Source organism: Cebidichthys violaceus, unplaced genomic scaffold (genome assembly GCF_023349555.1).
Source record: "Cebidichthys violaceus isolate CVI_PGR_0920_01 unplaced genomic scaffold, fCebVio1.0.p SCAF_2, whole genome shotgun sequence".
Classification (NCBI taxonomy): Eukaryota; Metazoa; Chordata; class Actinopteri; order Perciformes; family Stichaeidae; genus Cebidichthys; species Cebidichthys violaceus.
Window position 1 is genome coordinate 5,247,638 of NW_027176372.1, and position 14,627 is coordinate 5,262,264.

A 14,627-nucleotide genomic window follows, 5' to 3' on the forward strand; every position below is an offset into this window, starting at 1 on the left:
TCAGTTTTCTTCTCGTTCAGTCCTGCTCCAACAACTTATGAAAGGATATGGGGAAATAGGATGAGGGATGAAGGGATAAGGGGAGGAATCAGTGTTTTGGATGGATAGATGGAGGAGAGCGGTGATAGACCGGTGTCAGCTATAGACAGGAAGATGGTCGGGAACTAGGAGAGTTGAGTCTCTGAGTAGGGGCAGCTGTCATGAACTCAGATTTGGACAGAGTCCCCAAGTGTAACTTCAGGAGGAGAGGTACGGGTGGGCATTTCTAACATTGTTCATAATCATTGAGGATATATGTGAGGTATGTTGGATAAGACCATTAGCCCAGCATTTTAATGTGGTCAGGGATTCCTTGTCTAGAGGCGGTGGAGGCAGCTCTGATGCGGAAAGAATGCCCCGAGTATAGCTCAGGGGATATTACAGATCTGGATAAGATTTGGTCTTGAAGAGGAACCCAGGTTCTTACCTTCAGTCCATACCCCTCCCAATCTACCAGGAACTGGAAGCCCTGCCCTCAACGGCATATGTCCAGTAACAGAGTGCACTGACATTGGATCGTCTTCTGCTGTAAACAGGGGATGTTGATAACCTAATGAATATTCAAAGGAAGACATACCTGTGGTAGCTGGGAAAGAATCCGTGACAGGTGAGTGCTCCAGGAAGCAAATTTCATTAACACTACACAATGGATGGCCGCCTCCAGATCCTGATTTGCCTGATCTATCTGACTGTTTGTCAGTCTTTGCATAGTAACTGGATGGTCGGCTCGCTGTTGCCACCAGTGCCATGCAGAAACCCTTCCAGACTTGTAAGATGAACTGAGGACCTCTGTCTGAGACAAATTACATGGGGAATCCATGTAGGCAGAAAACATAGGTCATTAGGAGGTCTGCGGTTTCTAGGGCGGAAGCGAGTTTAGGCAGAGCCAAGAAATTATCAGCTTTGGAGAACCAATCAACAATAGTGAGTATAGCAGAATTATATTGGGAGGCAGGCAAACCAGTGATGAAATCCTAGGTGATGCATGACCATGGGCAACCCGGTACCGGCAGTGGGCTGAGGAGACTGTTTTAGCTTTAAAACGTACTGCAGGTCCTTGGTCTGGTTGTGCAAGCTGAGCGTCTCTCACCACTGACTCTATCTCCCAGGAAACTGCAGCCACCATCCATGACGCAGGCAGAATGGTGTCTGGACTGAAGGGAAATTCTTAAATGGGAAAACTGACAACTTAACCACCAGGAACTTCCTGTTCCCCATATCGTAGTTCTTCTCTGCAGGGGAGAACTGGCAAAAGAAGAAGGCGCAGAGTTAACGCTTCTGGAAAGCACCTGTGTTAGCGGAATTCACTTCCACTATGAACTGCAATTTTGGATCAGGATGAATGCAGTTGGAGAGGCCTCCTCTGATTCTGCATTCCAGGAGAACGGGGTGGCAGGACAGGTGAGTTTAGTGAGAGGAACTGCCACTTGACTGAAGTCTCCCTTCTCCAAGTTTGTGTAACCAAGAAACTACTGAAAGTGTTACACTGATGTGGGTTTGAGCAACTCTGCCACAGCCTTAATTTCCTCTAGGTCCTCTCTCACCTGCCCCCTTTCAATGATGTAGCTCAGGAAGAAAACTGTATGTGAAAACTGAAAAATGTGAGTTTTTCCAAAGACTTTATTCTCCTGTAACCTCTGGAGAACTTGAAATATATGTAGGACGTGCTCCTCCGGGAATAGGGAAAACACTAGGATGTCCTCCAAGTAGACAAAGACGATTCGGTTGATGACTTCCCATAGGATATCGTTGACAAGGGCCTGGAACACAGCATTAAGTTGTGAGGTAATGACCTCTACTGGGGCATACAGTCTGGATGATTATGGACAGGAAGAGTGACAGTGAATGCCTCAGCTAATTAGCTGTGGACCAATCAAACTGGTGATATTGATTTGTTTTAACCACTATGGGGGTGTGTTGGGAGGACATTCAGTGAAACTGAATTTACTCACAGTGTGGCTCTCTATATTTAGTCCCTGATGGAGTGGTTACTGGTTCAGTTTGAGTGCCTGCCTGTTTTGCCAACTCTTGGTCCAAAAGACTCATCTGTACCAAAGTACACAAAACGCCGAAGAGGCAGAGACTGTTGGTCCCAACAGTAACAACCAATTGCATTCTGTGTCAGGAACTTTAGTGGGAAGAGGTTATGCTCAGCAGCACTCACACAGCTACTGGTGAGTTGTCTCTTTTGGGTGCCAGGGACAGGTTGCCTTTCTGACCACAATAGATGCCCAACCCAGATGCATGGGCATTTCATGGGGAACTGGGCGCGACCTAGGCCGCTCACGCAGTCAATTATAGATTTCAATTGACAATGCAATGAGGGAGTCTTAACTAGCTGAATCCTCCCATGTAGCTAGCTCATCCTTGACCTGCTCCCTCAGACTGCGGGAAAAAAAACCTGCACAGTCTGATTATTCCACTCAGATTCAGCTGCTAAAGGTGATGAGTTATGTCACTGCCATGCATTGGGTGGTAAAAAACTTTCCTTAAACTTAATTAACATAGGATTGACTTCCTGATGGCAGTGGCCCAATCTAATGCCTGGCCCCTCAGTAACCCCATCACATAAGCAAACTTAGCATTATCAGAGTTTAGTGTATAACAGCTGTTCAAAAAACAATTAACACTGGAACAAAAATGCTCTACAACTACCAAAAGCAAATTAATGGCACTCCAGGGGAGGAATGTGGGGTTACCTGAGGAGAATGACTGCCGGTTGTGAGGCTGGGGCTGTAGACAAAGACTTAAGCTGGGCAGTCATGGCGAGGGAGTAGGACTGAGTGAGCCTGTCCACCTGGTTTCCCATCTGATGTACATTGGTCGTGATGAGGTTCCAAATAGATACTACATCCCAGATTATTCAGTCATGTTGCTCCATGAGTATGACCTGACTGGCCAGAACATGAAATAGGTCTTCTAAACCTCCATCAGGGCGGTCTGTGTCCGCTGGGTTCATGCTAGACAGATTGTTCTGTTAAGATCTCAAGGAGAACCCAGACGCAGACACAGACAAAGGGGCACAAGGGGGGAAGGGTTACATTTCAGAATCAGAATCAGCTTTATTGGCCATGTATGGAATTTGACTCAGGTTTCCACTCCGCTCTCAATGTACATACACTATTTTACAATAAACAAGAAAAAATATATAAAGAATAAAAAAGGGCAGCAAAAAAGTAGAACAGATGTAGGTATAAACATTTAACAGCTACATACAATATAAGTATAAATATATATCCCAAAAAAGTGTGTATATATATATACATATATATATATATATATATATATATATATATATATATATATACACACACACATGTGAACATAAACCTATAAAACAACAATGACAATGGAATTGAGGTGATAATGCAAGTGGTGGTAATAGTGCAAACAGAGGTAGTAGTGCAGTGTGACTTATTTATTGTTCATCAGAGTGACGGCCAGTGGAAAGAAGCTGTTCCTGTGTCTGGTGGTTTTGGCCTACAGTGCTCTGTAGCACCTACCAGAGGGGAGGAGTTGGAACAGCTTGTGTCCAGGGTGTGAAGGGTCAATTTCAATTGTAAGTTTAAGGGAATTGGGACTGGGGAGGGGAAATCCAAAGAGGCTGGTGGTGTGGCAGCGAGAAGGGAGATAGGCAGGGAATATGGAGGGGTAGGATGATGTGGCGCTGATGGCGAAGAGTGACAGGAGGGAATGGTGGAGAGTGCATGCCAGGCTGAGTGTAGATTTGCAGGCTTGATGGTGTAAGCGATTAAGCAGGCAGGTGAGCAATTATCCTGAGCCAGGTTTTTCTTAGAGATGTGTCAGCGTCATGGCATGCTGGATGACCCCCTGTGCTTTGTTCTTGAGATACTAAAAAAAAGAGAATCAAGTGTAGTATTCACTTTGTCTGAGATAATGGAGGAATAAAATCATATTGAGAGTGACCGCAGGGAGAAGATTACGAAATTACAATCCAAAAAGGGAACAAGATGCAAAATCTATCGAGCCATTAACTGAGATTTATCTGTTCATCCATTTTACATTAGTAATACATTGTATATTCAAGACCATATGAGAATAACTTTATCATGGTTCCGTCTATCCTCTCACAGACTGCGAGTGCAAATGGGAAGGTGGAGCTGAAATCCACCTGAACTGTACCGTGAAGGAGGCAGCAGGAGACATGGTAGAGGAAGCAGCGGGTCAGGAACCAGGTAAGCACTCAGTAGAAATAGACAAACCAGTAGAGAGCAGGTGGAAGGACCAGGCAGAGTTTCAGATGTTCTCAGGACACACAGGACACACATACTGTAACGATTGTGGCGACACGGTGAAGTCTCAGAGCCACAGGAAATCACAGGTATGTAGACTTTTTTTTTTTTGGAGGGGGGGGTAATTTACAAAGCTATTTCTTTACTTTTCTAAATTTGCTCAAGAATTCACATAAATGAAAAACATAGCCATTCAGATATAATGTTAATGACCAGCTACTTTGAATATCCCCACCCCAATGACGACACATCATCAGGTGGAGAGAAACATGTTTTTGCCACTGTAAGCGAGCTAATATTCCCTCGAATGCACAAAATGTATTTTTTTTTTGTTTTTTTATGAAAAAGTGATTAAAAATGGATTAATAATGTCAGACAGTGAGGATAAGAGATATATTTATTTTGGTCATTACAGCTGACACTGGCATAACACATTCATAGCCCACAAAATGAACCATCAATCAGAAGGGGGCCTATCAGAAATGATATCCAATTTATTTATTTATTTAATTCTATAGATCATTTCCAAATCATGAGCTGACCAAAGTGCTTTACAAAAAGCAGTCAAGGGTGCATGGCTTGCAGGTGTGTTTAAGGAGCCATGTAGCCTACTAGCCATGGACAAATCACTGGTCACAGTTGGGCTGCTTCATCCGTAGATAGGAAATATATATATATGTCATTTGTCTGCTTGTGCAGTCACAAACACACAAACACTGACTGCTGAATGCAGACGGAAGTATCCCTCAGATACACACCCAGACATGCATGAAGAAACATCAGTGTAAATGTATATAATTGCACACATACACAAAGTCAAACACACAAGTCTGCGTGCAAAAGAAAATTTGTAAGGTGAAACTGCACAAAATGGAAAACTGTCCAGTGACAAAGTTTGCTTCCTTTCTTTTGAGTCAGACTCATTTACGACTTCTTTTCTCTTTTACTATCCCTGTTTCAGTACTTTTCCTACCCTTATGCCATTATGTTCATGCCATGTAAGTAGTATAGTACTGAAACTCTCTCCTCCTTGTTGGTTCAAGTAGAGACAACTGTTAAATGTGTCTCTACCACAAAACACAACTGGCCATGCAAGTCTGCTATTCCTCTCATATTCTTATCTTCTGGTTGAGGGACATTGTGTCTGCCTCTCTCCCTCATGTTTTGGTTTTAATGATATTGCTTCGGTCATCAGCAAATTCAATTTCTGCAAGCTCTGCCTCTTTAAAATGGCCATGTAAAAAAGCATTGGGCTGCCTTCATGTTAATGTTCCAAACCCTTTTCCAACCCATTAATGCCAGCGGTAAAAGTGTCTAAATGATTTCTCTTTCTCTGGCTGCAGAAGTTATTTTTGTTTTCTGATATTTACATGTGAGTAATACCTTTGGTGGGTTGTTCCCCGATAACAAGTGCTTTGACATGTTGTGATCCGAGCTGCAAGCAGTCTGTTGTATTATTGCTTGCTGATCTGTAAAAAGGTTTTCTTTTTCCACTGTAGCTGTATCTGACTTAAGATGTGTTGCAAATTAGGTTAAATGTACCTGTAATCACATGTATGTATATATGTATATATGTGTGTGTGTGTGTGTGTGTGTGTGTGTGTGTGTGTGTGTGTGTGTGTGTGTGTGTGTGTGTATGGGTGGTGGATAAGAAGCCACACTGTGTAGCATAGCAACATCTACTGTTTAGAAGTAATTTCATAAGCAGACTATCATATCACGATCTAAAGCCAGCTAGAAAGATAGAGTTGGATTCTGGATTTGGAAACATGAACTGGAGCAGAAGATGGATGGATGTCTGAGAAGCTCTGGCAATGCTCCAGGACATGAGTGAGGGAGAGCCAGATGCAGGAGGGATCAATGACCCGTCACTTTCACCAGATGAAGAATCTTCATCTGAGCATGAGGAGTCGACATCCCGAAAAAGGCCCAGGTGAGAAGATGTAGAGTGCTGCCGAAGCACTGTGTGTAAGAAATAGAGAGAGTGTGCTCCATTTCTTTAGTTTAGTAAAAGAATGCAACCAGTTTAAAACAACACTATTAGCAACAATCTGTTCCTTCTTCTACAATAATTAAATTATTTAAATGAGGTTGACTAATGAAAAGTTAGTCTGGAGCTGTACACAGTGAGGCATCATTATCACTTTGATCACATTCATCTTGTTGGAGTTGGCAAGGAACAGGCTCGGAGGCACCGGTCTGAACGTGTTAGCCTTTAGCCTAGCACTTGAGTTAATAACTTAGTTATGAGTCCATCAATTGTATTCACTTTACATTCTCTTGTAATTATGGAAGCTTCACAGTTGCAGAAAGTTATCTCTTCGGGGATCAGCAATTCTTTTCAGTTTTTAGTAGAATCAGAAAGCATGACATGGAGCAAGATATATTTTCAGGTGGAAGACAGCAACCGTCACATTTAATGCATCACCTTGTAAATATCCAATATTATTAGAGACTTCACTGTAAGTGACTGGTGTATTGTCTTAACAATGTACTCGTCACTCTCCGGAAAATAATTTGTTTGGTTTTTCTTCTCCAAAGAAACTTTTTGTCTGTTTCTCACCTCAAATTATTGTCTCTCCTTCTTCCTCCCTGCAACACATCATTTCTGTCACCTTATACCTCCCTTACCTGCCTCAGTCTCACACTCTGTTCAGCTTGTTCTTTTCAAAGTCCTCTAACTAGTGTGTTCTGATAGCAATATGGCAACGTGGCATCCTATATTCCTGTATTTTTGGAACCGAATAATGCACTTTTATAAAACGTTTCCATTGCTTGATTTATACTTTGAAAGATGTTCTTCCATAACCTTTACAGAGGCAAAGGGTAGCAACACACTTTAGGAGGATGTTAGCTGAGGTAACATAAAATAAATTTATCTCGGTATAGCAAGATGTTTACTGAATTACAAGCTGCGATACACAATTATCTTACTTACCGAGGTCTAGCGCAACTGTTGAAATCTAACCTGTCTACTGAACTGAAAAACCTCACAATAGTGGTACCACCCTGTACTAATACTCAGCAACAACAATACAAGCTGCTCACTTTATAGTTTTGGAGTAAATGTAATTAAAGAAACAATGGACATGACGATGGGAGAGAGGAGAGGTACCGCAAGAGAAATAACTGAATAATAAAAGGACAAAGTGCAAAAGAGAATGAATAAACAAACATGTCTCTGCTAGAATTTAGCACAAGCTGCTGATGCTGGACACTATACAAATCTCTCATTGTGATTCATTTGGTGCACAGGATTCATTTAATTTCCGTGCTTTGTTTGGATTGCGCCTAATTTATTTTCTCCACTGTTCCAGTTCTCCATTTGGCCTCAGGTCCAAACCACACAGTGAAAAGAATAACAGTGTTGATCATGGTGGCAAAAAAGAAACTAGACATTAGCAAAGAGAGGGAGAGTAGGGATTACATGCAACTGTTTTCAATTAGGCCTAGATTATGTGTGTATGTTGCATACATTTCTTTAAATATCTAAGTAGCAGAGTTTAAAATGTCGTTGAGATGAATTGAGTGAAGCAAAAAGGAGTAAGCTTACAGACTTCTTCAAAAGGTAAATCTACTAGTTTAACAAGGCAGACACAATTGTTTCTTTTTGATATGTTCACCTGGTAATCCAGTCATATTTATTTTTTTTATATAAAAGCACCAAACTAAATAGCCAAACTAGTTCAAGTTTATTTCCATAGGCAAATGTTCAATCTGTTGTCAGATTTGTCCCCCTTATATCAGGCCATCAGTTAACTTAATCAGTCACTTAATAATTAATTGTGGTTTTGCTTTTCCCTTTTCAATTCAGTTGAGCAGAACAGGTCAGGTGACGAGAGATCAGAGGAGAGAAGCAGAGCAGCCTGTACAGGAGAGGAGCAGAGCAGTTTGAGCAGGAGAGAAGAGCAGAGCAGAGCAGCATGGACACGAGAGAGGAGCAAAGCAGGAGAGAGGAGTTTGAGACGAGCAATGGAAAAGTTTTATAAAAGTGCATTATTCTGTTCCAAAAATGCAGAAATATAAGATGCCACATTGCCATATTGCTAACCAAATACACTAGTTAGAGGACTTTGAAAAAGACAAGCTGAACAGTGTGAGATGTGTTGCAGGGAGGAAGAAGGAGATACACTAATTGGAGGTAAGAAACACAAAGAAAGCTTCTTTGGAGAAGAAAAAAAAAAGTTTATTTTCCGGAGAGAGACGTGTACATTGTTAAGACAATACTGTGACGACCCTGTCTGCCTGTTTGGCTGCCTTCCTTGCAGGTGTGGAGGTGGGTGTGGCAGAGGATCGTCAGGCAGAGTGGAAACACCTGAGGCCATTAACAACGCCTTCCGGCCCGGTTTGTGTCAATACACCAGTCACCTACAGTGAAGTCTCCAATATTTTTTTAAATAAAATTTGCAAGGTGATGCATTAAATGTTAGGGTTCCTGTCTTTGACAGGAAAGAGGAGCAGAGCAGGAGAAAGAAGCAGAGCAGCATTAGCAGGAGAAGGGAGCAGAGCAGCATGGACAGAAGAAAGGAGCATTGGAGGAGACTTACCCTTTCATTATAGCGATAAATAAAAAATTGCGATGCAAATCATGCTGGCAAGCATGCTCACTTGAGAATGAGAATAGAAAATCTGAAGTACACATTCACTAGTGAATGGCAGGACTTTAATGTAGGACCATATTGTATCAGCAATGAGGAGCAAATCTTTGAGGAAGAAAATAAATGAACACAGTGTCTTTCATAGTCACAAATTGAACCAAGCTCTACTAAAACGAAAGCTGAAATTTTTTGCTTAAACTCACAATCAGAACAGTGTACTATATTGCAAAAAATAACAGGCCTTACTCTGATGATCTATGACTAATAGAGTAAAGGTTGGCAGTGTTCTTCCCTGTAATGTCACATAGACAGAAATTGTACATTTTCAATTAAAAGAAACAAGATAAGCGTTATTGGAAAGTATCAGAGGGGCCCAACTATTGAAGCTACTTAGCAGAATTTCGGGAGCAGGATCACAATATTAACATGCCTCTTCCGCTATTCCTATAAATACCTCATCCCGTCCCGCTTTCACACTCCACACCAGAACCGACAGCCAGTAACATCGATCGAACAGTTAGAAAGAAAGTAATCTACTAACGATCACATTTACCCACCTCGTTTCCACCATGGATGCCATCTCGCTTTCCCCTTGCGACGACAATCTTTTCAGAAGGGACCAGTATGAGCAAAAGTCCCAAGCAGTGGCGGCTGGCCAGTAGAGGGCACTAGGGTGCCGCCCCCCCGTTGAGCCACAAAAAACTTTAAATAATAATAATTATACAAATTGTCAATATTTGTGTTTTTGAAATATGGAATGCACCCAGCATTATGTGTAAAATATGATATCTGCGCAAAATATATGCTTTTCCTCTCTAATATGGTCTGCTAATTTCCCCAAAATGGAAATACTCTCTTGTCTCTGTTCCACAGTTCTCCCAGTCCTCTTTCGAATTGCATGCTGTTACTGTCACTTATCCAGTCAAGCTCAACATTGCTGTTGTGTAGCTCCCACCAGGCCCCCTTGGTGAGTTCCTGCAGGAGCTCGACACATTAGTCTCGCACTTTCATGACGATGGCTCTGCACTCATCCTGCTTGGTGACTTCAACATCCAGACTGATAAGTTAGAACCTCTTCTTTCCTTCCTCTCCTCCTTTGACCTTTACCACTCCTCTTCTCCTCCTACCCACAAGGCCGGCAACCAGTTGGATCTTATTTTCACTAGACACTGTTCTACTGCTAACCTCTCTGTCACTCCCCTCCAGCTCTTTGACCACTATTTCATGTCCTACTCCCTCTCGCTCTCCTCTCCTTCCTTACTTACTCCACTTACCCACATGGTTTCTACCCCTAGTCACCTCCGCTCCCTTTCCCCTGCTGATCTTTCCTCTTCTGTTACCTCGGCCCTCCCTGACCCTGAATCCTTCTCTCTCCTAATCCCTTACACTGCTACTGATCTTCTCCTCTGCACCCTTTCCTCTTCTTTGGACAACCTTTGTCCCTTCACCTCCAGGCCTGCACGACCAACTCCACTTGCCCCATGGCTGTCGGACTCAGGGCGTACTGATAGACGGAGCCTAAGAGAGGCTGAGCATAAATAGAGAAAAGGCAAACTCCCGGAGGACCTTCGTAACTTCAAATCTCTTCTTTCAACTTTTTCCTCCTCTGTATCTACTGCTAAAGCTGCTTTCTTCCGCTCTAAAATCCTAACCTCTGCTTCCAATCCTAAAAAACTCTTCGAAAGTTTCACTTCACTCCTCCAACCCCCACCCCCTCCTCCTACTTCCTCCCTTCTCCCTGATGATTTCGCCAACTTCTTTGACACCTGTAAGAGCTCGCATCCAGTTTAAGACTCTGGTGCTAGCCTACAGGGCAGTGAAAGGAACAGCTCCTTCCTATCTCCAGGCCATGGTCAAGCCTTACACCCCCGCCCGACCACTTCGCTCTGCTGCCTCGGGGCGACTGGTCGCCCCGTCGCTCAGAGGTCCTGGCGGCCGATCGACCCGGTCACGGCTGTTTTCTGTCCTGGCCCCACAGTGGTGGAATGAACTTCCCACTGACGTCAGGACAGCGGAGTCGCTGCCCATCTTTCGGCGCAGGCTGAAAACCCACCTCTTCAGGAAGTGCTACCCTGAGCCTTCCACTTCGCACTTATTGTTTTCATACTAGCTTGTTGCACTTATTGTATTCGTATTACTTATAGCACTAACTGTTTTTCTTGTTTCTGCACTGTACTTTGGCTCTGAGTTATGCTCTGCTTCATGCTCTTAGATGCTTGTTTGGAAAAGGAAATGTACTTATGACTTCTGGTGACTAGTAGTTCTTTTGATTACCAATGTTGATGCACTTATTGTAAGTCGCTTTGGATAAAAGCGTCTGCTAAATGACTGTAATGTAATGTAAATGTAAGAAGGTAAACAATATCAAATCCTCCTTCTCTCAGCCCCCCTCTCCCTGTCCACCCTCTCCAGCTATTCCCCCTCAGCTCTCCCTCCCCTCTCCATGCCCCATCTTACCCTAACTTGCTCCCCTCTCCCCTAACAAGGTCTTCAACCGCGTTACATCTAACCGCCCCATCACGTGCTCCCTTGACCCCATCCCCTCCCCTCTTCTTCAGTCTAATGAGACTGAACTCCTTCCTTTCCTCACCCACCTCATCAAAACATCTCTTGTTTCAGGACGCTTTCCCACAACTTTCAAGACTGCCAGAGTCACCCCCCTTCTGAAGAACCCATTGCTTGACCCCTCTGATGTCAAGAACTTCAGACCGGTTGAACGTGCTGTCTTCAACCAACTGTCTTCCTATCTCCACCAGAACAGCCTCTTGGACCCCCACCAGTCCGGGTTCAAGGTGGGTCACTTGACTGAGACAGCCCTCCTTGCGGTGACAGAGATGCTTCACGCCGCAAGAGTGAACTCTTTCTCCTCAGTCCTGATTCCTCTGGACCTGTCTGCGGTGTTTGACACGGTGAATCACCAGATCCTCCTCTCCACCCTCGAGGGGATGGGCGTCTCAGGCTCTGCACTCTCCCTGTTTGCATCCTACCTGACAGGTCGATCCTACCAGGTGAAATGAAGGGGGGCCGTGTTGGAACCACGCATGCTGACTACGGGGGTTCCACAAGGTTCAGTTCTGGGCCCCCTTCTCTTCTCGCTCTACACAAAATCTCTGGGTTCTGTTATTCGCTCGCATGACTTCTCGTACCATTGTTATGCCGACGACACCCAGCTGGTTTTGTCATTTACCCCCGGCGACACCCAAGTGGAGGTACGCATCGCTGCGTACTTGGCTGACATCTCAAAGTGGATGACGACACACCACCTGAAGTTCAAACTGGACAAAACTGAGCTACTGTTCCTCCCGGGGAAGGGTTGCCCGCACCGAGACCTGTCCATCACCATTGATGATACCATGGTGACGCCAACTCGGACTGCGAGGAATCTGGGTGTGACCCTGGATGATCAACTGTCATTCTCAGTAAGCATTGCATTGGTTACACGCTCCTGCAGATTCCTGCTCTACAACATCAGGAGGATTCGCCCCTTCCTCACTGACGAGACGGCGCAGGTGCCCATCCAGGCTCATGTCATCTCCCGCCTGAACTACTGCAACTCACTACTTGCTGGAGCCCCGGCGTCGGCCATCAGACCTCTGGAGCTTGTCCAGAAAGCTGCAGCTCTTCTGGTGTTCAATCGCCCCAAGTTCTCCAACACAACTTCCCTTCTTCGTTCTCTACACTGGGTCCATGTAAGAGCGCGCATCCAGTTTAAGACTCTGGTGCTAGAATACAGGGCAGTGAAAGGAACAGCTCCTTCCTATCTCCAGGCCATGGTCAAGCCCTACACCCCCGCCCGACCACTTGTCCTCTATTATAGTTGTCTATTGCTGCCAACATTATCAAAGCTTCAAATACAGATCTCTGTAAAGTAAATCATCAAGTGAGTCATGACTGTTGTTCGTAACAAAGCTCCACTCTCTTTCACGTCCTGGTTGAAGCCAAGCGATTGTCTCCTGTTGTGTGTGTATAGAGATGCTAGTTTTAGTCTTATTTCCACTTCGCTCTGCTGCCTCGAGGCGACTGGTTGCCCCATTGCTCAGAGGTCCCTGCGGCCGATCGACCCGGTCACGGCTTTTTTCTGTCCTGGTTCCACAGTGGTGGAATGAACTCCCCACTAACGTCAGGACAGCAGAGTCGCTGCCCATCTTTCGGCGCAGGCTGAAAACTCACCTCTTCAAGAAGTACTACCCTGAGCCTTCCACTTAGCACTCATTGTATTCGTATTAGTTTGTTGCACCTATTGTAATTGTATTGGTTTGTTTTTGCACTGTACTTGTGCGCTGGTTTATGCTCTGGTTTATGCTCTTCGATGCTTGTTTAAAAAAGGAGATGCACTTATGAATTCTGGTGACTCTGGTAATACATTTTTTGTAAGTCGCTTTGGATAAAAGTGTCTGCTAAATGACTGTAATGTATTGTAATGTAATGTGTGATCCAGGTCTCAGTTAGAGCAAGAAAGTTGAGGGAGAGCAAGGAAGCGTAGCCTGAGATGAACTCAGCTTTCAGCACTGCCGACTGGCAATTCCAAAGCCCCCCTGCCACCACTTGCTCGCCATGAGCTGAGAAAGTAGGATAGATGACATTAGTGCGGTCACGGCACCTGGGAGTGACCCAATGTCTACGTGACCACCAGACGGAGGAACGGACATAAATAGGATACAAACACATGATAGTCAATATAAACAGATCACTTACCCGCAAGTCCACGCTCGAGAAGTCTTTGCTTGACGAAGTCTGGCTTGAAAAAGTCGCCCTGTGGCCTTTGTTCGCCCTAGCCTTCGTTTGCCCGAGGCCTCCAACCACCAGCAGTGGTTAAGGACAGCTACCTGCTGATTGCTCATTGTCTGCCAGGAGTGCAAGCCACTCCCCTGGCACCAGGGCAATTGACCAAGTGAAACTAAATTACATCTACCTTACACAAACAGAAACTGCAAAAGCATTGACCATGAAGCAGCCTATGTACAGCTAATAGCAACTTCTAAAAGCAAGAACAATATACTTAGTCTATTCTAGCTGAGTCGAGTACTTCAGTATCCCTCCAGAAGTCAAATACACTCTTTCCATGCTTGCTTTTTAAAACAACAGGGATAGATCTAGCATGGACAGTTAAGGGAGTGAGAGATATGAAGCACCTGTCTAAGAACGTAAGGAAAGATGAGAACACCAGGGCGCACATGGATAACTCTGTCAAGCTAGCCATATAGCGCCGGCAGCTGGACACCCCAATCAGACTGCAATTTTCGCAAAAACTGGCTTGCGTGCCAAATTTTAAAAAATGCCCAGTATCCCAAGCACCTCCTTTTTGCAACAAAACACGTGCGATAATAATACACATTAGACGAACAATAGGTCCTACGCTACTGACTACGTCGGTGCTTGGGCCCTAATAATAAACATTAGAAGATCAAAAGGTCCGCCGCTCTGACTACATCGGTGCTCGGGCCCTAATAAAAGGCTCATATTCAAACATAAAATGTAGAACAACAACATAGTGTCAAACTATTTTAAAGTAAAGAATATACTTTTACAGAACCGTTTTGATGGAGATGAAAACCAGAGATGATCCTGACTAGTCAGCAGCTGTAGAATGCAGTGTTGATGGTGTATTATTTATGTCCAGTGACAACAGCTGGGACAGGACATGTGGGGACAAGGTGCTACTGAGAAGAGGACACAGAAAGGGATAAAGGGATCAGTGATATCTCCTAGAAAATCAACAAGTCACATCATTACCATA

General features: G+C 44.2%; 1 pseudogene; it reads left to right on the forward strand.

Annotated features, from left to right (window-relative positions):
* Positions 1–1,377: 1,377 nt before the first annotated feature.
* Positions 1,378–14,627, forward strand: part of LOC137875810 (uncharacterized) — a 71,247-nt pseudogene continuing 57,997 nt past the window's right edge.